The sequence below is a fragment of the Pithys albifrons genome, chromosome 2 (assembly GCF_047495875.1).
Source record: "Pithys albifrons albifrons isolate INPA30051 chromosome 2, PitAlb_v1, whole genome shotgun sequence".
In the NCBI taxonomy this organism is placed as follows: Eukaryota; Metazoa; Chordata; class Aves; order Passeriformes; family Thamnophilidae; genus Pithys; species Pithys albifrons.
Window position 1 is genome coordinate 104,921,497 of NC_092459.1, and position 25,576 is coordinate 104,947,072.

The window sequence follows — 25,576 nt, forward strand, 5'->3', positions numbered from 1 at the left end:
TGCATGTTCATTTATGTCTCCTAAACTTACTCTCACTTTTATGCCTAAAGAAAACAGAAAAAACAAGCCAAAGTAACATCTCCAAAAGCACAAGCCACTAAACTACTGTGTGGTAAAATAAGGCAAATAGTTTGAGACATGCTCTCAGTATACAGCCTTTTAGGTAAGATTCATTTTCTCAGCAGCTTTGTTTTAAAATAAATAAATGTCCAGCAGCATTTCAAAAGATCAACATGTTCAGGTTATTTGAACTAGTGGGATGAGAATAATGCACTGCAAGGGAAAGACGCTGTTGTAGTTTGGAATTATTATGTAAATTCTCTCCCCTGCCACTAACTGCCCATGCCAGGAGTTAACAAAAAGAAGTAGTTAACTGCTGATCGCTTAGGTAGTGGGAAGGTTGTCTCTTTTGTTTTTGGGGACATTTCTTTCTTTGCTTAGGAACTCGGGAGCAGTGTGTGTGCTGCCGAGGAGGGAAGCTATTCTTTTTTTTTCTCCTGCTCCTACTGCTGGCTACTGTTGGGGCTTCTTCATCTGGGAACTCACCCTGCTGCTAGCCGGGCTGTGATACTGATACTGCCGTAAGTATAACTCTCCTCCCAAAGGAAACTTGTTGTTGTGAGGGGTTGTTGTTGGGGGGGGTTGTTGTTTTGTTTGTTTTTCCTCTGTGGTGTTGGGGAAGTGGTTTGCTCTAGTTTGTTTATAGTTATACCTATACCTACATATATAGATATATATAGATATATATATATTTATAGCAGTTAGGGACAGTTATCCTTCTTGTATTAAAATTCCTGTTCTTAAATTTGATAAAGAGTGGCATGATTATTGTGGAGAAGGCCCCCTCCCCCGCTTGTGGGTAAACATTTTAGTTTTTCCCCTAAAACCAAGACATATTTTTGGCGCCCAACATTTGGAGCTTGTGAACAAAGAAGGATAACTGTTCTTGTGGTACCATGTGTGTATTGAGTTTAGGGTTCATCATGACCATCCTGTATAATATATTGGCTTTTTGTTGGTACAAATTTATGCCAAAAGGAGCGCCAGGTTTAAGTCTTATCAACAAATCAATGAGTAGAACTCAAATAGCCGCAATTATTATTGAGTTCTTACTTTGGATTTATGGTGCTATGAATTCAATGCCTGTGGTGGGGGTCATTTGGATGGTGTTCTCAAGGCTGTTTTCCATGGCGTAACCTAAGCTGCTACCTCTGGGGATTTAGCGATAATAGTACTGACCCTTGGAAAGGAATAAAGGGGAGTGTTTTCTCCCAACCCTTCACCCACTCCCCCTTTAAGTCTGTTACAACAGCTTTTGGGATGTTTAATTTCTCCTTAGATGCCAGAGATAGCTTGCTCTTTATGGTTGCTATTCAAAGTTGTATCATAATGGTATACCTCATGTTTGAAGACAGGGCCAGGGCCAGGTTTTTTTGAGAACTCATTCAGAAGTCCAGCCCAGTGCAGGGGGGAGAGGAAGAGAGTCAAACCCCCGATGTCATAGTGAGGGGGAAAAAGGAAGAGAATAAAACACCTGACATCACAGTGAAGAGGGAGAAGGAAGAGGGTAAAACCCCGATGTCACAGTGACGGAGGATGGGGCTAAAAATAGGGAAGAGGGTAAAACTCTGATGTCACAGTGACGCAGGACGAGGCTAAAAGGGGGAAGGGGGTAAAACCTCTGACGTCACAGTGACGCAGGACGAGGCTAAACCAGAGGACAGTCCAAGCCTATGGAAGTTGCCCCTATCCAGAAAAGGAAATATAAGACCAAACCAGTCCATCCAGAAGATGATGAGGTGGCCGCTGCACCTTCACAGCAAACAGACCCAGAGCCTGAGATTATCACTGAGTCATTGTCATTTGATAATCTCCGTGGTTTGCGGAAAGACATTGCTCGACACCCGGGTGAGCCCATCCTGACTTGGTTGATCCGAGTTTGGGACCTTATGGGTGAAACCTTACAACTGGATGGCGCTGAAGCCAGGTTTTTGGGGGCTCTGGCCCAGGATGTGGCTATTGAACAGGTGTTTGTGAGGGAATCAAAGCCCCTTTCACTCTGGGCACGACTTCTAATGAGTGTAAGAGAGAAGTTTGTTTATAGAGAAATCCTGCAGGAACATCACATTAAGAAGACTTGGAAGGCCATGGAAGAAGGAATTTTACGTCTGAGGGAGATGGCAATGATGGACGCACTTTTTGGAAGGGGTGGGCAAACCAATAATGACCCTGACAAGGTCAGATGCACACCACATATGTGGTGGAACCTTTCACACACGGGGCCAGCTGAATACACCGATTTCTTGGCATCCATGTATAGGGAAGAGAACAAAGAAACAGTGGACACTGTAGCAAATAAGCTCCGGATATATGAAGGCATGACCCACAGCTCAATGCAGGCCCGTATTTCTGCTGTAGAGACATTGGTTGAGAGTCTCAAGACGCTGCCTGCAGAGGTAAGAGCAATTAGAGAGGAAATTAGGGAAAGTCTCCAAGTGGCACCAGTGCGAATGAGAACCTCTGAAATCAGAGCCAGACGCCCCCCAATCAGAGGAAGTGGACAGGCCTCACGAACTGAGATGTGGTACTTCCTGGCCAAACATTGAGAAGACATGGGACAGTGGGATGGGAAACCTACCCGTGCCCTTGCAGCCCAAGTACAAGAACTGAAGGAGAGTGGAAGACGGTCAGTGAGAGTAAGTACAGTCCCAGTTTCCCATGGGCATGAATCTGACCCACAGGAGGGCACCTCCCAGGTGTACTCATGGAGAAAAGGTTCCGACTGCTATGACCAAGACCAGTGTTAGAGGGCCCTGCCTCTAGCCAGGTAGAGGCACGGGACAACCGTGTCTATTGGACTGTATGGATTCAATCGCCTGGCACATCAGACCCACAAAGGTATAAGGCTTTGGTTGATACCGGCGCTCAATGCACATTAATGCCATCAGGACATGTGGGCTCAGAAACTATTTCTATTTCAGGGGTGACAGGGGGATCTCAAGAGTTGACTGTGCTAGAAGCTGAAGTAAGCTTGACCGGAAGAGATTGGCAGAAACACCCCACTGTGACTGGTCCAGCCGTCCCATGTATCCTGGGCATTGACTACCTCAGGAATGGATATTTTAAGGACCCAAAGGGGCATAGATGGGCTTTTGGAATAGCCACTGTACAGACAGAAGGGATTGAACAATTGAACTCATTGCCAGGTCTCTCAGAAAGTCCTTCTGCTATCAGACTGTTGAAAGTTGAGGAACAGCAAGTGCCAATTGCCACCACGACAGTGCACTGTCGGCAATACCGAACGAACGGTGATGCTATGATTCCCATCCATAAGATGATCCATGAACTGGAGAGCCAAGGGGTGGTCAGCAAAACCCACTCACCCTTCAACAGCCCCATCTGGCCTGTACGTAAGTCTGATGAAGAATGGAGATTGACTGTGGACTATCGTGGCTTGAATGAAGTTACCCCACCGCTGAGTGCTGCTGTGTCAGACGTGCTGGAGCTCCAGTATGAGCTGGAGTCCAAGACAGCAAAGTGGTATGCCACTACTGACATTGCTAATGCGTTCTTCTCCATTCCTCTGGCACCAGAGTGCAGACCACAGTTTGATTTTACATGGAGGGGCGTGCAGTACACTTGGAACCAACTACCCCAGGGGTGGAAACACAGTCCCACCATCTGTCATGGACTGATCCAGACTGCACTGGAGAAGGGTAAGGCTCCAGACCACCTGCAATACATTGATGACATCATTGTGTGGGGGGACACAGCAGAAGAGGTTTCTCAGAAAGGAGAGAAAATCATCCAGATCCTTTCGGGAGCTGGTTTTGCCATCAAACGGTATGAAGTAGAGAAAAGCCAGAACTTAGGGGATTTTACAAAGAGCACCCAACTTTCATGGGAGTTTCCAAGAGATAAGGTTTAACCTTCAGTGGAGTCATAATTAACGATCCAATTAGCGTAGACCTGTGCTTAGCTAAACAACAAATTGACAGGTTAATCCCAAGAAAGAAACCAGAACACCATAGTTGGCAAAACCCACTGCAAGATCATACAGAGTTCATGAGGATGAGGAGCAAGAATGCGACCACCACCTGATGAAGTAACAGGATCTCCCCTCATAATATTCCTCAAAATGGACAGCTCCGCCCCAACTCCGCCTGCTATGAATATTATATTGCAATATTATAATTATGCATGAATATGTATGTAAGAATACTGTAATCCCTCACCAAAATGTATAAATATTGTAGCTTCTCACTGTAGATTTTGAAGCTCTTTGTCCGACGCTAGTCGGGGGCTTCCCAACGTTGTCTTAATAAATACCTTGCTGTTTATGGACTAAAACTTTGTCTCTAAACAGTTTGTTCTGCCTTTTTGGGCATCATATTCTGGCGACTCTGGTGGGACTGTCCTGCTCCATCGGTGCTGAAACCCGAGGGGCTGGGGACACTGTAGGGCGCCCCCACGACCGAGTTTGCTGTCGGACAGTCTCCCTGACCCCTGGTCTCATACACCGGTGGACAAGGACCTCTCGAAGGATCAAAAGGTATTTATAACCGCATTTGAATGAAGGAATAAAGGTGCACTATAAAACTGAATCGAACAGGGCGAGGAGGACGCTCCCAGGTCTGGGGTTAGAGTCCCCTGAGCCTGAGTCCTGAAAGGGGTTAGAGTCCCCGATTTTAAGAGGTTTTTTTTAGGGGTTGGAGTCCCCTCAAGAACATGGATTTGAATCTCACGAAGGCAGAATAGCGTATGAACTTATTACTATATGTGATGCTGCTATGTATGTGGAGTGTGATGCTAATAATTGTGTTGTTTTAGCTGTTTGAACTATATGTGAGGCTACTATGTATGTTGAGTGTAATGCTAATAATTGTGTTGTTTTAGCTATTTGAATTATATGTGAAGTTGGTATGTATGTTGAGTGGGGTGCTAATAATTGTGTTGTTTTAGCCTTTTGAACTACAAGAAAAAAAAAAAAAAAAAAAAAAAAAAAAAAAAAAAAAAAAAAAAAAAGAGAAGGAGACTGCTGTTAACTAATTCCTGTAAGCTATTGGATTTCAAGAGTTCTGTATGGGAAAAGGTACTGAAAGGCTGTCTGTAGAAGGGCTTTGTTCCTCTGAGCCTCTGATAAAGATTTGTCCAAATTGTGAATGTTCGCTGTTTATGATTGCTAGATGTAATGTTTGCAGTGGCTTAATTTTTGATGAAGATCGTTTGCCAGGGGTGTCATATATAAGGTGTGACCATTGTTTCTCAGAGCAAGCTCTGCATATGGTTAAGTGCGTGGAATATTTCTGTAAGAGAACTCGAGGCTTAGTCTTTCTCCTAATGCTTTCAGACCTGTTGTAATAATAGAATCAAGCTGCACCAGGGACCATCTGAAAATCCTGCGGTCTACAGCGACATCTTGTGGCCTCCCCTGGTAACATTATTATTTTGATCCAATATTAAGTGATTGACAATCAGAGGGGAGTGCAAGAGTGTGAAAGAGAGTGAATGAGACGCAGTCTGACTGCGAAGCGAGTGAGGAGTTCCGATCTACGTTTCCGCGTCCTTCGCGAGAAGGCCGGCTAGAGACGAACGAAGCGATTGACAATCTAGTGGTCAGAGGGGAGTGCAAGAGTGTGAAAGAGAGTGAATGAGACGCAGTCTGACTGCGAAGCGAGTGAGGAGTTCCGATCTACGTTTCCGCGTCCTTCGCGAGAAGGCCGGCTAGAGACGAACGAAGCGATTGACAATCTAGTGGTCAGAGGGGAGTGCAAGAGTGTGAAAGAGAGTGAATGAGACGCAGTCTGACTGCGAAGCGAGTGAGGAGTTCCGATCTACGTTTCCGCGTCCTTCGCGAGAAGGCCGGCTAGAGACGAACGAAGCGATTGACAATCTAGTGGGAGTAAATATTGACAATGGGCAGTCAACCGAGTAAGGAAGGTAAAGAAATAAATTTAAAAACCCCCCTTGGGTGTATTCTGAAACACTGGAAAGAGTTTGGAGGGGTCCCGGGTGGAAACATGAGTAAAAAGAAGCTGTTAAAGTATTGTCAAGACTGGTGGCCATTATATACCTTAGACGAGGGAGAAAAGTGGCCCCCTGAGGGGAGCTTGAATTATAATACAATGCTGCAGCTCCTTCTGTTCCTCCGCAGATTGGAAAAGTGGGATGAGGTTATATATTGTGAAATGTTTTTTTCATTGAGAGACAAACCAGAGTGGCAGAGAGATTGTGGGGTAAATATCCCACCCCAAGACCCTTTTGTGTTAGCACTAGAAAAAGATCAGAAGAATTCTAAAGCAAAAAAGCGTTGTTGTGATGCCTGCAGTATTGGAAAACAATGTCTTAAATATAGAAAGAGACAAGATAGTGATAGTGAAAAAGAAAGCCTTATGGACATAACAGACTTGATACAGAGATTTCAAATATTTGAGGCTGCCACAAAAACAAAAACAATCAAAGGTGCTCCTGTGACGCCAGGAACGGTGGAAAAACAGGATAGCGAGGAGGATACTTCGAGCGACACAACACAAGGAAAAAGCAGAATAGAAACCGCCAACGCTGCAGAAACTGGGACATTACCGAAAACCCCAGACACAAGAAGACTGAAAGGCAAAACAGACACTGAAAGTAGCAGTGACAGTGATGAATCAGAAGGTGCCAGCCATTCCTATCAAACCAGGTCGGCGAAGCAAAAAGGCAGCAAAGGGAAAACAGGAAAGAAAGCAGATAGTCGTTTAATTGCTCCCCTTAGACAAGTAATAAATCTCAAAGGAGAACAAGGAAGAATAAAGGTCCCCTTTTCATCAGGGGAGTTGGATAGATGGAAGGAGGCAGTGAAGAGTTTCAGGGAAGAACCAGAAAGTATAGCACAGAGATTTGAATTAATAGCTAGGAACCAAGACATTGACTGGGAGGATACGGACTTGTTATTGAATGCATTTACTCCTACTGAGAAGGAGTTGGTGCTAAATGCGGCTAGGACGCACGCGAGGTCCTTACGGGGAGATTTAAGGGATATTTTCCCTAGAGAAAACCCGAGATGGGACGTGAACCGACCAGAAGACTATGCAATGTTGAAGCAATATCGAGAAATAATTGCCGAGGGTTTAAGGAATGCGATTCCTAAGGCAATAAATTGGGCTGCCCTATATCAAATCAGACAGGATACAGGGGAATCACCTACCGACTACTTAGATAGACTCAGAAAGGCAATGAGACAATATACTCCCTTGGATCCCGCTTCGGAAATAGGCATTGCACAACTGGTCGGGCTGTTTATAGGACAAAGTAATCCAGACATAAGAAGAAAGTTACAAAGATTAGGTCACCCAGACGACAAAAATCTGGAAAAATTGATGACGGAAGCCTGGAGAGTATATAACAATAGAGAAGAAAAGAAACTAGCAGGGAAGCCACCACGTTTGGTAGCTATGACCCAGGGATTCCCTGAAACATATGGCCAGTACCCTGTGGGGACCGGGGGCAGGGTCCCTGGATCTAATACAGGAGGAAGGGGTCGTGGTAACTTCATGCGAGGAAGGGGAGGTGCATACGTATCGCAGAGAATAGGACCAAATCAGTGTTCCCACTGCCTGCAAATAGGTCACTGGAAGCGGGACTGTCCCCTCCTGGCAATAAAAAGTGCTAACTCTGCCACCACTATTACACATCAAAGCAATCAATGAGGAGGACCGGTGGGTTGTTCCCTAGCGGACCCACTGGTTAAAATAACGCTGGGGGAGGGTAATGAAGAACTAGATTTTTTAGTCGACACTGGAGCAACATTCTCGGTTTTAAATCAAAAATTGGTACCACAAAGTGATGAATCTGTAAGAGTCATAGGTGCAACAGGCCAACCAGAAAAGGCATTTTTCCTAAAACCCTTAAAGTATAAAATTGGGAAACAGATGGGAATACACCAATTCTTGTATTTACCTAATTCTCCTAAGCCTTTATTAGGGAGAGATTTGCTGGAGAACTTGGGAGCGGTCATTAAATTTAGTAAGGGGGAATTGGAATTTTTGGTTAATGAAGACAGATGGATAGCTGCTCTAAGCTTAGCTATGAGCAGCGTTGAGCCAGAGCGAAACAATGAAAATAACAAGCGAATCATGGACGAAGTGTATCCCTTGGCCTGGGCAACGGACACACCTGGGAGGTCGAAACAAGCAACACCAATAAAGGTTGAATTAATACAAGGGGCAAAGCCGGTAAATAAAAAACAATACCCACTAAGGCTGGAAGACAGAGAGGGAGTAACACCCATAATAAAGAAGTTTTTAGAATTAGGATTGTTAATAGAATGTGAGTCTGAATTTAATACACCCATCCTGCCAGTAAAGAAACCAAACGGAACATATAGATTGGTACAGGACTTAAGAGCTGTAAATGAAATTACAAAAACTATACATCCGGTAGTGGCCAATCCATATACCCTTTTAACCAAATTGAAAGATAACTTAATCTGGTTTACAGTGTTGGATTTAAAAGATGCATTCTTTTGCCTTCCCTTAGCGTCAGAAAGTCAGAAGATTTTTGCTTTTGAATGGGAATCCATTGGGGGGAGAAAAACTCAATTAACATGGACGGTGTTGCCCCAGGGTTACAAGAATAGTCCCACAATTTTTGGGAACCAATTGGCTAAAGAGCTAGAGCAATGGGAACGGCCGCCAGGAGATGGCGTTCTTCTACAGTATGTCGATGATCTGATCCTGGGAAATGAGAAAGAAGAAGATTGTGTTCAGTGGACAATTTCGCTTTTAAATTTCTTGGGCTTAAACGGATACCGAGTCTCCCAACAAAAGGCCCAGTTAGTACAAAAACAAGTCGTGTATTTGGGATATGAAATCTCAAAGGGACAGAGATCTCTAGGAACAACAAGGAAAGAAGCTATATGCCAGATGCCTAAGCCCCAAACACCTAGAGACTTACGAGCCTTTTTAGGGATGACAGGATGGTGCCGGTTATGGATATACCAGTACGGGATACTGGCAAAGCCACTATATGACTTACTCAAGGACACCAAAAGGACTGTCGAGTGGACTCCTGAGGCTGAGGCAGCATTCAAAAGATTAAAACAAGAACTTATGAGGGCCCCGGCACTGGGTTTGCCAGATGTGACGAAGCCTTTTTGGTTGTACTCTCATGAACGCCAGGGAATGGCAATGGGGGTGTTGGCCCAACAGCTGGGACCATGTAAAAGGGCTGTGGCATACTTCTCGAAGCAACTGGATGAGGTGAGCAAAGGATGGCCTACATGTCTAAGGGCAGTTGCTGCCGTAATTCTGAACATTGAAGAGGCCAGGAAACTCACATTGGGACAAAAGATGACAGTATTAGTATCTCATACTGTATCGACAGTATTGGAACAGAAGGGTGGCCATTGGCTGTCACCCTCGAGATTCCTGAAGTACCAGGCAATACTGGTTGAATCTGATGACATAGTAATTCAGGTCACTAACGTTGTCAATCCAGCTTCATTTTTAGAAGGAAGGACACCAGAGGAACCACTTGAGCATAACTGCATGGAAACTATTGAAGCAGTGTACTCCAGCCGTCCTGACCTCAAAGAGATACCAATCCCGGAAGCAGAGAACTGGTTCTCAGACGGCAGCAGCTTTGTGAAACAAGGCGTGAGGATGGCTGGGTATGCGGTAACCACTACGGAACAGGTGATTGAATCAAATCCTTTACCTGTGGGGACCTCTGCACAAAAGGCAGAGTTGATAGCCCTCACCCGGGCTCTTGAATTGGCAGACGGACTATGTATAAATGTGTGGACGGACTCTAAATATGCCTTCTCCGTAGTGCATGCTCATGGAGCGATTTGGAAGGAACGGGGATTATTAACCACCCAGGGGAAGGTTGTAAAACATGCAGAAGAAATCCTACGACTACTGGAAGCCGTCCAGCTCCCGGACCAAGTGGCCGTAATGCATTGTAAAGGACACCTGAAAGGTAACACCGTCCCAGAAATAGGTAATAGGAAAGCTGACGCAGAAGCCAAGTTAGCTGCAATAAAGGGTCAAGGACTACTAGTAACTGCATTAGTACCTGGAGAGTTGGATACTAACTTCCAACCGGAATATCGAGAAACAGATCATAAGTGGATACAGAGAAATAAGGGCAAGCTACTGGATAGTGGATGGGGCCAAATGGAAACAGGGCAGTTAATATTGCCAGGAAATATAATGTGGCAATTCGTAAAGACAGAACATGAGAAAACTCACTGGGGTTTTGATCCCCTCTATCAGTATCTTAAAAGTAGAATAGCAGGACCTAAACTATATACTACCATAAAACAAGTGACCTCCCGGTGTGAGCGCTGTCTGAAAAACAATCCAAACACTGGAACAAAAGTACACTTGGGAGCAATTAACAAAGGGAAATTCCCAGGGGAAATGTGGCAAATTGATTTCTCCGAACTCCCAAGGAAAGGGGGATATCGATATATGTTAGTTTTAACTGACACATTTTCTGGGTGGCCTGAAGCCTTTCCATGTAAGACATGTAAAGAAAAAGAAGTGATTAAAGTATTACTGAATGAAATTATACCAAGGTTTGGGATACCTAAAAATATTTCATCGGACCGGGGAACGCATTTTTGTGCAAAGATTGTTCAGGCAATCAGCAAGGCACTACAAATCAAGTGGCAATTGCATACACCCTATAGGCCCCAAGCCAGTGGGCAAGTAGAAAAAATGAATCATCTTCTTAAACAACAAATTGCTAAGATATGTCAGGAGACCAACCTGCAATGGTACCAAGCCTTGCCTATTGCCTTGATTCGATTAAGGGTCAAGCCCAGATCAAAAGAAAAGCTGAGCCCGTTTGAAATCCTGTATGGGCGACCCTATGCAATGCAAATTGTGAACAGTGAAGCTATAGATCATATAGGCAACCAGTATGTATATGATTACATTACTGCGATAGGGAAACAGTTTGACAAAAATGCCACTATAGTAATAGGACAACAGCCTAGACAACCCGATAACAAGTTGCACCCCTTTAACTCTGGTGACTGGGTATATGTTCAGAATCTTTTAGGAGAACCCCTACAAGAGAGGTGGGAGGGACCGTTCCAGGTATTGCTGACCACCTTCACGGCAGTCCGAATAAAGGAACGACCTACCTGGATCCACTACTCACGGGTTAAGAGAGCCCCGGAACCTGAACAAGAAAACTCCCCCTCAGAAAATGGATGAACGTAATCTCACTAAAATACAGAGGCGGCGCTGGACAAGAGCCCTGTTACCAATAGTTAAAGAGGTTAAGCCAAACGTAAAAGCATGGGGAGTAATATCCCTGGCTCAAGAATTAGCCCACACGGGAGGAAGGAATTGGTCGAAATCATCACAGATCAGAAAAAGAATATCAAAAGGACCAAGATATTTTTGTGGATGTGGGAAGGATGGGTCCCACTACCGTTGGTACAAAGTGTTGTGTGGTGGGTGTCAGAAAATTTGGTGGGTACATCAAAATTATTACAGACACTACGGTACTTGTATGAGTTGCGACCGTAAATTTAATCAGGATATCACAGACCGCTATAGAGATCTGTTAGAACAACATTGGTCACCACAAGATGTAGAAAATCTACACATAATATCAACATTAGTAGTAGAAAACAGGGATCATTGGTATTTAATGAATCTGGAACATTGGACTAGGAACGCAGTGCGGAGAATCCTTTGTGAGGATAAAACCTGGGCAATAGCTGAGTATTGTGGGGCAGGAATCGGGGCTCACTATTTGCAAAATTATGACGAGGAATCCTGGGAAAGAATAACGGGAATGTCTGTTTCAGGAGTAACTGTTTCTGCCCCCTCAACTCCCTGTAGCCTGGACCAGGAATTTCAAGGAATGACTCTCCACTAAAGGAAGAAGGATCCCTAACGACAATCATTGACAATGGATTTAACCATGCTCCTCATAATGATTTCGGGACACTGGATAAGTATAATTTTATCGTTTGAGTTGCAATGGCCTTGGTCTACTGCACGAATGAGGAAGGCGCTTATGTGGTCCGAAGCGGAGGATCCACAGTCTAGCCCAGAAGTCGACCAGTATTTAGTTATCTATGTCTTGCACAACAACCAACCATATATGCCATATGATTGGCAATACACAGAGAGTCAAGGAAAACTAACGAGTATAACTGGGAAAAGAGGGGAAGAGATTCAGATAGGATGTAAACCTGCCAATTTGGTGAGTCAGGATAAGGGACAGGTTAGACTAACCATAACCCCGAAGAAAGGCTCAATCCTTACATTCAGTAAAGAAATACAACATCCAGTATGGGTAAAAAGAGAAGGATCAGTTAGCTGCTTATGGGACACAGTAGGAAGCAGTGGAGAGGAGAAATGTGAACTAAAAATGATTTTAACTCAGTTTGTCACAGTAACTTGTATATGGTTAAATAGAGATCGAGCGGTATCGGACCAGTTTATGATCCATGTCGCAGAAGACACCCCTATTACTACTAAAACCCCCACAACTTCAGTACTTCTCAGCCCAATTTGTAGAAGAATACATAATCTGACTTTTATTGGTCCACAGGTAATAAGCCACTCAAATGGGCAGAAATTGTTATTAGATCCCGCATACTCACTAAAAAGAATTAAAGTTAATGTCCAGGTAGATGTTTCGCAATTACGAGGGGAATGCCAGCCCTTTATTCAGCAGAGCCTCACAGGCTGGAATGCATGGCTGGCAGCTAGATCCTATCCCCAGCGAGTCCGTAGAGATGTAACTGGATGGTTAGGGACGGGATTAGGAGTATTGAACACGATCGACCAGGAGGTATTAGTAAATAAGTTAAGCTCAGTTACTTCAGATCTGGGGAGACTTAGGGTCCCCATAAGCTCATCTATGTTGGCCCTGGCCGAAACACAATCGGTAGCAGTCAAACTGCTAACCCTATTAGCTAACCACACGGCTGAGGATTTCCTTAAGATTGCAGAATATGCTGGGGATGTTAGCAGGACGGTTGCACTCGCTCTCCAATGCATCCAAACACAGCAGTGGGTACAGTCTGTAACAGCTGGAATTATAAGGGAAGGAGTCTCAGGAATTTTGCCTCAAGAAATAAGAGAACTAATAGCTAAAAACAATTCCACTACCCAGTTTGAAAGGGATCATCAAGCCTGGTGGCACCTGATAAATTTTACCTACAATCCCCAACATGAACAAATCGAGGCATATGTACTCACGATCAGTGCCGCCAGGGAACGAACTGTTTTTCCTGTCCTGACTCTGGGGACAATGCACCAAAACGTTTTAGTTCGACCAATTGATCATAACGTCTGGGCCAGTTTTGATTACATTAAGGGGAAATGGATAACAGTCAGCTTAGAAACGTGCATCTCCAAAGGACACTTAGGTTATGTCTGTGAAAATACTATTGTAGAAGGAGAAGACCTGTGCTTAGACACTGAAAATAGCGTATGTACCTTTGAAATGTTACCCCACAATCAAACCAAATCGCAGGTATACTATATCGGCAATGGATGTGCATGCCTTAGGACTCTCTGTACTGAACTCACAATTGACCATTGCCATGAAACAACTAATGGTACTAACTTTTGTGTATGTAATTTTACTCGCATTATAGGTTGTGATTTTGACTACACTGCTCCGATAACTACTAAACAGCTGATAGAAGTAAATTATAGCCTGTATCATAATATACCACACCTGCAAATAGGTATGGATACTGAACTTCTCAAGAAAATGCTTAGACACCCAGACATAGAAAGATTAGTGCGAGAAGTAAACAGAAGTACACAACGCACCTTATGGCAAGTAGAACACGATACAGCAAAGATAAAAACTATCCTGACAAAGGTAGAGCGAGAGGGAGAACAGCATTGGTGGGATATCCTAACAGGACGTTCCCCTACTGCAACACAGGTATTCAATTCTCTAGTGCATCCAATGATAGCTATAGCCGTAAGTACCGTCCTGCTAACACTCCTGAATGTGTACTTGTGGTACAAGATTAGCACCATAATTAAGAGAACCCAAACTTTATGGATTATGGTGAAAACAGCACAAAATTCTTTTGGGCTTGGCGGAAGAATCCGCAAGCCATAAGAAAAGGGGGGGAATGAAGTAGAGAAAAGCCAGAACTTAGGGGATTTTACAAAGAGCACCCAACTTTCATGGGAGTTTCCAAGAGATAAGGTTTAACCTTCAGTGGAGTCATAATTAACGATCCAATTAGCGTAGACCTGTGCTTAGCTAAACAACAAATTGACAGGTTAATCCCAAGAAAGAAACCAGAACACCATAGTTGGCAAAACCCACTGCAAGATCATACAGAGTTCATGAGGATGAGGAGCAAGAATGCGACCACCACCTGATGAAGTAACAGGATCTCCCCTCATAATATTCCTCAAAATGGACAGCTCCGCCCCAACTCCGCCTGCTATGAATATTATATTGCAATATTATAATTATGCATGAATATGTATGTAAGAATACTGTAATCCCTCACCAAAATGTATAAATATTGTAGCTTCTCACTGTAGATTTTGAAGCTCTTTGTCCGACGCTAGTCGGGGGCTTCCCAACGTTGTCTTAATAAATACCTTGCTGTTTATGGACTAAAACTTTGTCTCTAAACAGTTTGTTCTGCCTTTTTGGGCATCAGGTATAAGGTTAAGGGACCAGCCCAAGAGATCCAGTTCCTGGGAGTGAAGTGGCAGGATGGACGCCGTCAGATTTCAACAGAAGTCATCAATAAGACCACAGCAATGTCTCCACCTACCAGCAAAAAAGAAACACAAGCCTTTCTGGGTGCCATAGGGTTCTGGAGGATGCATATCCCAGCATACAGTCAGATCATAAGCCCTCTGTACTTGGTAACCCGTAAGAAGAATGATTTCCATTGGGGCCCTGAACAGCAACAAGCCTTTGACCAGATCAAGCATGAGATTGCTCAGGCTGTAGCCCTTGGACCAGTCAGGACAGAACCAGACATACAGAACATGCTCTACTCCGCTGCCGGGAATAATGGCCTGTCTTGGAGCCTTTGGCAGAAGGTGCCTGGTGAGACTCCAGGCCGACCACTTGGAGTCTGGAACCCAGGCTACAGAGGATCCGAAGCCAACTACACCCCAACACAGAAAGAGATCCTAGCTGCCTATGAAGGAGTTTAAGGTGCCTCAGAGGTGATTGGCACAGAAGCACAGCTCTTTCTGGCACCTCTACTACCAGTGCTGAAGTGGATGTTGGCAGGACAGGCTGCCTCAACACATCATGCCACTGATGCTACCCGGAGCAAGTGGATTGCCATGATTACGCAGCACGCCCGTATGGGAAAACCAATTTGCCCTGGGATCCTGGAAATCATCACAAACTGGCCTGAAGGTGAAAATTTTGGTCTAGCAGATGAAGAGGAAGAGCAGGTGATACATGCAGAAGAAGCTCCACCATACAATCAATTGCCAAAAGAGGAAATATGCTACGCCCTCTTCACCGATGGCTCCTGTCGCATTGTAGGGACTAATCGCAAATGGAAAGCAGCTGTATGGAGTCCCACATGACAAGTTGCAGAAGCTACTGAAGGAGAAGGTGGGTCGAGTCAGTTTGCAGAGCTTAAAGCCGTGCAGTTGGCCCTGGACATTGCTGAATGAGAGAAATGGCCAAAGCTTTACCTCTACACTGACTCATGGATGGTGGCCAATGCTCTCTGGGGATGGTTAGATCGATGGAAGGAAGCCAATTGGAAACGCAGAGGGAAACCCATCGGGGCAGCTGATATATGGCAAGACATCGCCACCCGAGTAGAGAAGCTGATTGTGAGAGTCTGCCACATAGACGCACACGTGCCCAAAAATGGAGCCAATGAGGAACATCTCAACAACCAACAGGCAGACCGAGCTGCACAAGTGAAAGTATCACAGATAGATCTGGACTGGCAGCACAAGGGAGAGCTGTTCTTGGCCCGATGGGCCCATGATGCCTCGGGCCATCAGGGCAGAGATGCCACTTATAAATGGGCATGAGACCGAGGGGTGGATTTAACCATGGACATTATCTCTCAGGTTATCCATGACTGCGAGACATGTGCTGCCATTAAGCAGGCTAAGAGAGTGAAGCCCCTGTGGTATGGTGGACGCTGGGATAAGTATAAATACGGGGAGGCCTGGCAGGTTGACTACATCACACTGCTACAGACCCGCCAAGGCAAGCGCTATGTGCTCACCATGGTGGAAGCAACCACAGGATGGCTGGAGACACACCCAGTGCCTCACGCCACTGCCTGGAACACCATCTTAGGCCTGGAAAAACAAGTCCTGTGGTGACATGGCACTCCAGAACAAATTGAGTCAGATAATGGAACTCGAATTTCAAGAACAGCTTAGTTGCTCCCTGGGCGAGAGAGCACGGCATTGAGTGGGTGTATCACATCCCCTAACATGCACCAGCTACCGGGAAAGTTGAACGGTGTAATGGACTGTTGAAAACCACTTTGAAGGCATTGGGAGGAGGGACTTTCAAACACTGGGATCAACACTTAGCAAAGGCTACATGGCTAGTCAACACTAGAGGCTCTGTCAATCGAGCCAGTCCTGCCCAATCAGAACCCCTTCACACTGTAGATGGAGACAAAGTCCCTGTAATACACCTGAGAGGTATGCTAGGGAAAACAGTCTGGATTAACCCTGCCTCAGGCAAAGGCAAACCCATTTGTGGGATTGTCTTTGCTCAAGGATTTGGTTCCACCTGGTGAGTGATGCAGGAAGATGGAGAGACACGATATATACCTCAAGGCGAGCTTATCTCTGGGCAAACAACTCATATTACTGTATTTGTAAACATTTAAATATTTGAAAGAAAATTTAAGTTTGATGTAAAGTATAGGCATGGAAGAGAATTTAGGGGTGGATTATGTTGTAGTTTGGAATTATTATGTAAATTCTCTCCCCTGCCACTAACTGCCCATGCCAGCAGTTAACAAAAAGAAGTAGTTAACTGCTGATTGCTTAGGTAGGGGGAAGGTTGTCTCTTTTGTTTTTGAGGACATTTCTTTTGTTTTTGAGGACATTTCTTTCTTTGCTTAGCTCGGCGGAACTCAGGAGCAGTGTGTGTGCTGCCGAGGATGGAAGCTGTTCTTTTTTTCTCCTGCTCCTACTGCTGGCTATTGTTGGGGCTTCTTGCTGAGCTGCTGCCTTTTCTCCTTTTCACGGCTGTTTCTCCTGGTTCCTGCATCTGGGGTCCCGGCCTCTGCTCCAGTCTCACCACTGCCTGCAGCGTCACGGCCTGCCTGCCCTGGCTGGGGCAGTGACCCGGGCGAGAGAGGTTTGCAGCTGCTTTCCAGGACACGCGGCGGTTCCCCATTTTCAACTTCCTTTCTTCATTTGGGACAAGAGACACAGGGTTCATCTGGGAACTCACCCTGCTGCTAGCCGGGTTGTGATACTGATACTGCCGTAAGTATAACTCTTCTCCCAAAGGAAACTTGTTGTGAGGGGTTGTTGTTGGGGGGGGGTGTTGTTTTGTTTGGTTTTCCTCTGTGGTGTTGGGGAAGTGGTTTGCTCTGGTCTGTTTATAGTTATACCTATACCTACATATATAGATATATATATATATATTTATAGCAGTTAGGGACAGTTATCCTTCTTGTATTAAAATTCCTTTTCTTAAATTTGATAAAGAGTGGCATGATTATTGTGGAGAAGGCCCCCTCCCCCGCTTGTGGGTAAACATTTTAGTTTTTCCCCTCAAACCAAGACAGACGCCTTCTGCAAGAACTTCCCAACAGCACCAATAGCTGGTTTGTAGTAATATAAGGTACTTTGTTTGCCCATGGACCTTATATGAGCCAGCGTTTTGCAAAGTAAAGCAACATACCACAACTATAGCAGCGTATTTGCCCAGGCTCAGGTTACATGACATCTGTTCAAGAGATTAAATGACACGATAATTAGCATTCCAGATCCTTCGCTGTAACTACCACTTTCAACATCCAGAATCATGTCATGTTCTAGCGATGTGCAATAGACTTAGGGCTTGAATACATGGCTTCTTAGCAGGTTTTGGTCCTGGCTTCCTCCAGCATTCAGATTCTGGGGGAGGGGATGAAAGGAGTCTCTACAGCAGAAAGTTCTAAAAATGTTTTTGCTGCTTTTTAACTAAGTTCTGAAGAAGTTCTCATTCTTATATATAAGTTTATTTCTCTATCCACAACTGAAATTATGTATTTTCATACCTGAAAAAAAAATCCAAAATGTATACAAATGTGATCAAATGAAGGAAACAAACCGCTTTCCCTGGAATACTGCAGGAAGAACTGAAGTATTTCTTATTTTGCTCTATAAACACCTGCTTTACAAACACTCTTGCATCAGTAAAACAAATACCTTTTCCACTATCCCAGACATCAGCTAGGAATAGATGTAGATGTAGAAGTCAATGGGAATTCAAAAGTTGCCCAAAGTCCCCACAGTTGAACAATGGTGAATTGTGGGGTCTGAATTGAAGCAATAAAAACCTGCCAGTGTTTTGGATTTTTACATAGGAAGACAGAGAAACCTACCATGCATAATAGATATCTCTGTCTTGCTTCTGAGACTAAGCTCATGCTTTTCATATATTAAAAAAATAACTGTGTTTTAGCACTGGCTGTTTTGGTGACCTCCATGAGACTTCTAATCAAATCTTGCATATAGCTAGAGCTTCAGAGATTATTTTATTTCTTCTCAAGAGACAGACAACTCTTGTTTCAATTAATATTTCAATCCACAGAACACTGTATAATAACAAAAAAAAAAAGAGAACTCAGCAATTAGAATAAAGATTAAAAATATCATGTAATCCTTATGTGACCATAGCCATATAAATGCACCTCAAGATACCATGGCTTATTCTTTTATTATTAAATAAAGTATCTTATCTTACAGGGTCATAAAATTCCAGTCAATGTAAATATACTTTGGGCATCATCCCACAGAGCATTCATTCCTCTGCTGCTTCTCTTCTCTTGAGCTTGTTGTATTGTGACACTAGAGGTCAGCCTCCCAAAGAAAACTAACCATTGCTCAGTTTTAAATCGATGAGGAATTGTGGAACTTGTAATTTACTGCTTTTAGAAGTAGCACTGGAGATGCAGCGATCACATAATTATAGAATATCATGAGCTGGAAGCAACCTACAAGAATCAAGTCCAGCTCCTGGCCTCAAGTAGGACAGCCTCAAGAATGATACCACATGCCTCAGAAAACTGTCCAAACATTTGCTGGACTCTGACAGTGGCTCTGACCACTTCTCTGGGAAGACTAGTCCAGTGCCCAGCCACTTTTTGGGTGTTTCTTCCTAATATATAACTGGACACAGCTTCATGCTGTTCCCTCAGGTCCTGTCACTGATCACCAGTAAGAAGAGATCAGTGCCTATCTCTCCACTTCCCCTCAAAGGAAGTTGTAGACTGCAATGAGGTCTCCCTTCAGTCTTCTCTTCTCCAGGCTGAGTAAGTCAAGTGACCTCAGCCGCTCCTCCTATGACTTGCCCTCTAGACCCTTCATCATCTCTGTTGCCATCCTTTGGATGCTATTCCAGGCTCAAACTGTACACAACCTTGCAAGGACATCAAGCCAGGGGAAGGATTTTGTTCTTAAACCCATCTTCTTCAAATGTTTGATTGATGGGAAACGAATCAGCTAAACATGAATCTTGCATTATAATCCACAGACACCTGTATGAAGCCTCAAGAACTGTCAGGCACAGAGACTGGATAAAAGGTCCTGCTGTAATTTTCCCAGGACAGAGAATTCAGATTCCCCTCTTCGGCCATTTAAGATTTACAAGAATTTCCAAAAAGATCCTTACTTTATCGATACATTACAACACGATCACTCCTTCCATTTCAAGTTGAAAGGCTTTACACAAAGCAAAGCTTTATCAGATAGCACTGACCTGTACTTCTTATCCTGAAAAACAACCACAAGGACTTTAAGGTGGCAGAAGCCACTTCACCTCAACATGCAACAGTAGTTCAAAAGTCCACAACAACACTACACAATCCGGGAGGTGAGGCAATGTAATTAAGCCATTAGAAAATCTATCAGCACAATATTAGGACAACTACCAGAACAGAATTTTCCAAACTGAAAATGGGGATAACTCAAGGTGAGAAATCTCTGTTTTAAGAAAATTAGCCATTACGGTCTCAGATAGCTAAGAGCAGGGGAAGGGCAAGCCCTTTTGAACCCTGGGATCCTCACAGACTCCTGCCACCTACTAACTAAGCTCACTTTTGTTTATTTTGCTCAGTCCAGTAGAATTGCTGCCTTTGGCATTTCTTTTGTTTGCTTATTTGACTACTTTGCTGAATGGCCTTTTGATCTCCAGCCATTCTCTGCTCTCTACTTCTCCCACGGTTCCTATTTTCCATCGATCTTTCAATGCTCAGTTAGCTCTCCTTTCTCCATCACTGCAATCCTTGCTTGGCCATAACTACCCCCAAATCTCTCTGTCACCTTCAGCTCTTCCAGAGCTAATGACAAGAACGAACCATGGGAAGATGCAGATGACATCCCACCCACCTCACCTGTGAGCTAGAGAGACAAGCAGTAGGTCTTCTGACAGCAATGTGATAGAGCATGTATATCCTACAGCTGCCAGGTAACCATCAGCTCAGTATTAGACTGCTTCCTAATCTAAAGTCTGTATTTTTAGTTTCATGACTCAATGAAAACATAGGTGGAAGAAGGAGAAAAAAGGGATAAGGCTAAATGGAATTATTTTCATAAGCTACATTCAAAATATTTAATGTAATTTTTTTCTCTCCCTTCCCATTGCAAAGGTTTGGGAGCTGGAGATCTGCTCCCACTGCCTGTTCTTGAAACCAGCTAACAAAGAATGGCTTATAGCTCTGAATTCCAGCTTGATTGCTGGTGAGGATTTTGGGGGGAGGTGGGGCCAGGGAGGAAAGAGACAAGTTTTCCCAGATTTTTGCCACACTTCTCTGCTCCGGCTGCGGTGTGGGGAGAGCCCCATATGCTGGGCTGGTGGAGGCACTTGGTGCTCCCCTGGCTTGGCCCACCCCCAACTCCACATGCCCCGTGCTGTGCTTAAGAGAGAGAGAGCAGTCACTCCTACCTTGATTTGCTACAGATTTCCTGAGGGCCAAATTCATCTGGAGAGGGGTTGCTAAAAACCACCACGCCCCACCTCCAGCCCTTTTAATTTGAAAAAAAGGGATGAGGAGAGACTCTCCACAGGGCCCACCAGAAAGGTTTCATCCTGTCCCGTGTGACCAACAGTTTCCACGCGAGTTTTCAGAACTGGTCTTGCCAGAACTTGGGTGTGACTTTTTTGGCTGCAGTCTCTCAAGGTGCAGCATTGTCCCCACTGTCCTTAAATATAACTGCACTGAAAGGGGGAGAAAGAGGACTTAAAGTGCTTGAAAGTTCTGTTTACGGTGTTGCTGTTTGTTCTGTTCTGGGTTTGGTTATGTATAAAAATATGTATTTGTGGTTGAGAACTGTTATCCTTTTCTATACTTTTTCTGACTTTTAATTTTAAGGAGTGTGGTGGCTTTTGGGAAAGAGGCCCCTATCCTAGTCCAGGTAGACCCCTTAGTTTTCCTCTAAACAAAGACAAAAATACATCTAAATTAGCATGTGAGAGAAAGGATGGAGAATGGGTGAATGGTGCTTTATCCTCAAATAAAAATAAAGAACATCTTTGCAACTTGTAGATAAAAATAATGAAATGCATAATTGTGTTTCTATCCTTTATATCTCAGTGAGGAAAAAAAATTAAGACAAATCCACTGCTGACACAGCAGCATACATTAGCTAAAGACACACCAGTTGTTTTATTATAAGAAAAATGTATTTTTAGAAAGGCAGAAATCTTTGGCCTTCGGGTTTTGTTTTTTTTTTTTCTTTTTTTAGTTCCTTCTTCCCTCATTTTACTAAAGTTTATTATTTGAATTGGGCATTAGGATCTCTATTGGGAATCAGAGGCATAAAAGCACAACTTCAGAGAGGCTGTAGTTTCTGAAAACCTCTGCAAAGCAGGATCTTACTGAACCTGCCTGACACAAGGGACAAAACCAACATAACTGTGTCTCAGGCTCAGCAAGATATTACCTCGATAATCAGGTTTAGAACATACAGTGAGATCATCAAAGAAAGGAGGAGGAAACAGCTGTGAAAGTAGATGGAAAAGAAGTCAAATGGAAAACCGCTGCAAAGGACACCTCCTTCCCTGTATAATTTAGGTTGTGCATTTATGAAACACAGAGGAGGTCTAATTATGTTAGCCTGTAATGAACACTTATTTGCAATTAGCCACAGTTTTAAGCTGGAGAGTACAATTATTTTCATTACTGCTAAATAATGCACAGGATGCTGTGTAAGATTACTTTTTCCCCCTAATTCTAACAAAACAGCCGTACCAGCTTCACTGATTTCTTCTTTTAATACAGCAGGTTTCATCTCTGCCTTCTCTGCTGCTCATCACCATGCCATTGCACTTATTCTTTTGTTTTCCTTAGACCTTTGGAATTTTCAACCTGTGTAATTTCTACCCATATCACAAATTCAGAAAACTGATAAAGCATTTAAGCATTTTCTTACCATAGATGTGTAGTATCACTAACTTCAACAGGTTCCTCGGAACTGGATTACAAAGAATTTCATTTCAGCAGATAATTTTCTTCTTTTTTTTCTTTTCCAAATTCCAATTCAGGTACATAAAAGGAAAAAAAAATGTTACTCAAATGGATAAAAGGTGGTTGAATATGAGACTTTTTTCCCTAGAATTTGTTGCTGTACAGCACCCAGAACTACCTCCATGAAGACTGTTTCCTGCATTTTCCCACTATTTGTATTCTCTTATCTTCAAATTATTTTGGTGATCTGGCATCCTCACTGAATCAATTATCAACTCCTTTTTTTGCTGTTTTCTCTTAACAATCAAGAACTGTGACTTTGGAGTCAGGTCCAGCTTCACATTTTTGATGTCTTCTTGGTAACATTGCAAAACAGTCTGCTTTATGATCATGGAGAAATTACCTTCTTATTACTCTTTGTCTTTGAGGTTGAGTAGTAGTGTTTCTTATTCTTAGGAAAATTTATATTAATTTGGCTAGCACATAATTCCCAACAACGGTATTATTATGACAGAAAATTACAGTCTTACAAAACCTAGCACATTCTGAACACTCAAAATGCAGGCAGCACTACTAAGCACATTTCAAAAACAAAAACAAAAAAAATATTTAAAATTGGCGTTTCCCGATTTGTGGTATAATGTTAGGCCATAATGGAGGAAAGCTTGCATTCCTCATTTTTCCTGTGGATTGTATAAATAGAGAGATCACCTTGTCCAGAGAGTATTTGTGAGAAATAGTAAAATCCACTGGAACAGTCATAACTCAGACATATGCTTGATACAATTTCAAGGCAAAAGGATTCCAGGATTTTTAAGCATATATGCCACAGTCTTTCATGATGCTCTGCTTTTCAATTCAGTTAATGAAACAACACAAGAGAAAATGGGAAGAAAATAAACTTCAATTTCTCCATAATCAGGCTCTAATAATTAAAGATTAGGATGAGGCCAAAGAGGAGGGCATTACTCTTCCTTACATGTTCATCTAAAGCACCAGTGCTGCCCATTACTGTTGGATATGGACACCAGATTAAGTGGACCACACAGCTAATTCATCCAGTGTGATAATTCCCAATGTCTTCTGCTACTTGTTGTCATGTACGAGAAGGGAATATTGATCCCTATCCACACCTGCTGCAACTAAATCCAGGCATATTATGGCCTTTCAGAAGCCTCACAAAAAAATCTCACTAAAGTGAGCCCACAAAAACAATTATCATCTCTCTATAACTACTGAGCAGTAGGAGCAACCATCCCTGACATAATCCTATAATCCATAATTCATAGTCTCTGCTACTCCATAAACTCTGTATAGATAAATGCTAGACCTGTTTTTCCATCAGCAGTAAGACCTTATGAAAATCATCAATGCTGACATTGTTAAATATGTTGGTGCTTGTCACAACTCCGAAAAGTGAATCATTGAATGGATTGCATGGGTTACTTCCATGAGACATAAGGGACAGAGAAAATATCCTTCAGAGATGGTTTATTTCACTCAGTCCAAGTACAACATACAGACCTAAGGAGTATGTTTGTTTTCATAGAGTAGGACTCACCAATTTACAGCCACGCGTATTTCAGGACACACACAAAAACTTTGTGTGAAAAGTAGACCTATGATTTTCCCCACAGATTAAATGTTGCCTTCTGTGCTAAACCCACAATAAGACACCATAATGTAGGTTAATGGTAAATGTGACTTTAATATTTTGTGTTTCTTTCCTTCTGCATCCCTTATCTTGGCTTATGTTGGTTTGGAGCGTTTTTTCAAAGCAGTTTTGCCACTGCGGACAGTAATGAATAAAAAAGCTGCAAAGATGCTCAAAAGAGGTATCTGAAATCCTCAACAACAATATACAGGTACACTAAAATAGCTTACAGCACTCTGGCTATTACCAGCAGGCATGTTTTAATATGACAGATGCACAGCACCTTATCTTCTTCAAAGGCAGGGAAAGGAGAGAGGAAACACCAGGTTCTGTAAGCGCTTACTGACTTCCCCAATTTATGTAATCCACAAGTCAATGAGAAAAAGAATATGCAGATTCCTCTCAAGCAGCTAATATATGTCCCTCTTCTTAGAGTGCTTTAATTAAATGAGAAAAACCCAAAACAGTAGTAACTGAAGATGCTATTAGATTTCCCTGCAGCCTCTGAATAATTTTGTGATTTTGTCCTTGACAGAAGAAAAAGAAATAAAACGTTGTGAGGGTGAAACCTATTTCAAGAAAAGAGGCCTTCTCTGCAATTTTTTTCCGTGGATAATTCAGAAACCAGAATCTGTGTATTAAGGTCAGCAAATCAAGTGACAAAAAAAAAAAAAAAGCCATGTTGCTATCAGTCCTGAAGTGCAATGCAGCACTTCTTGCCCTCCAAGGATTAACACTAACATGCACAGAACAACACAAGCAGAAAGACATTTTATAGTTTGGCTGTCTGCCTGAGTTATACTGTGCTGAAAAAAAACATGTTTTTGCCACTATATATATTAATTGTGGTGACTACACGCTCTCTGGTCGAATGGAAAGAGAAGCCCTGACACATAGCCTAGAAAAGAACAGTATCCGTCCCATGTGAAAGCTTGTCATAAAGATATCTTTAGCCACTAGAAGTCTGAAATGAAAGAAATTTTGCAGCCTTGGACAGAGCAGCAGCTCATCAGGAGTTTCTGTGCCCAGCACAAGCCTCGCACCTAGCAGCAGAGTACCTGGGGGAATCATACTGTGCCAATTTAAGGTGCTGCTGTCTGCTCTACCTCTCCATGGAAAGAATGCACTGGACAGGCAACCATGACTCAGCAGCCACCATATGAGTCACAGCATCACAGTCTGCACAAAAAGACAAGAAGAGATTTTAACAGAGGCAACAGATTTTGAACCACAGTAACTACTGAATACACAGATTTTTTTCTCAGTATCATTCTACTGCTCTGTATTGGGGA

At 43.2% G+C, this 25,576-nt stretch overlaps 1 long non-coding RNA gene across 1 annotated transcript in view; it reads right to left on the reverse strand.

Moving 5' to 3' along the window:
* Positions 1-25,576, reverse strand: part of LOC139668469 (uncharacterized) — a 30,985-nt gene that overhangs the window by 2,972 nt on the left and 2,437 nt on the right. Inside the window, exons 2-3 of the long non-coding RNA XR_011697066.1 lie at positions 25,343-25,463; positions 22,596-22,686 (exon numbers count right to left, since the gene is read on the reverse strand). This is a non-coding gene — a long non-coding RNA (uncharacterized lncRNA). The remainder of the gene's footprint in view (positions 1-22,595; positions 22,687-25,342; positions 25,464-25,576) is intronic.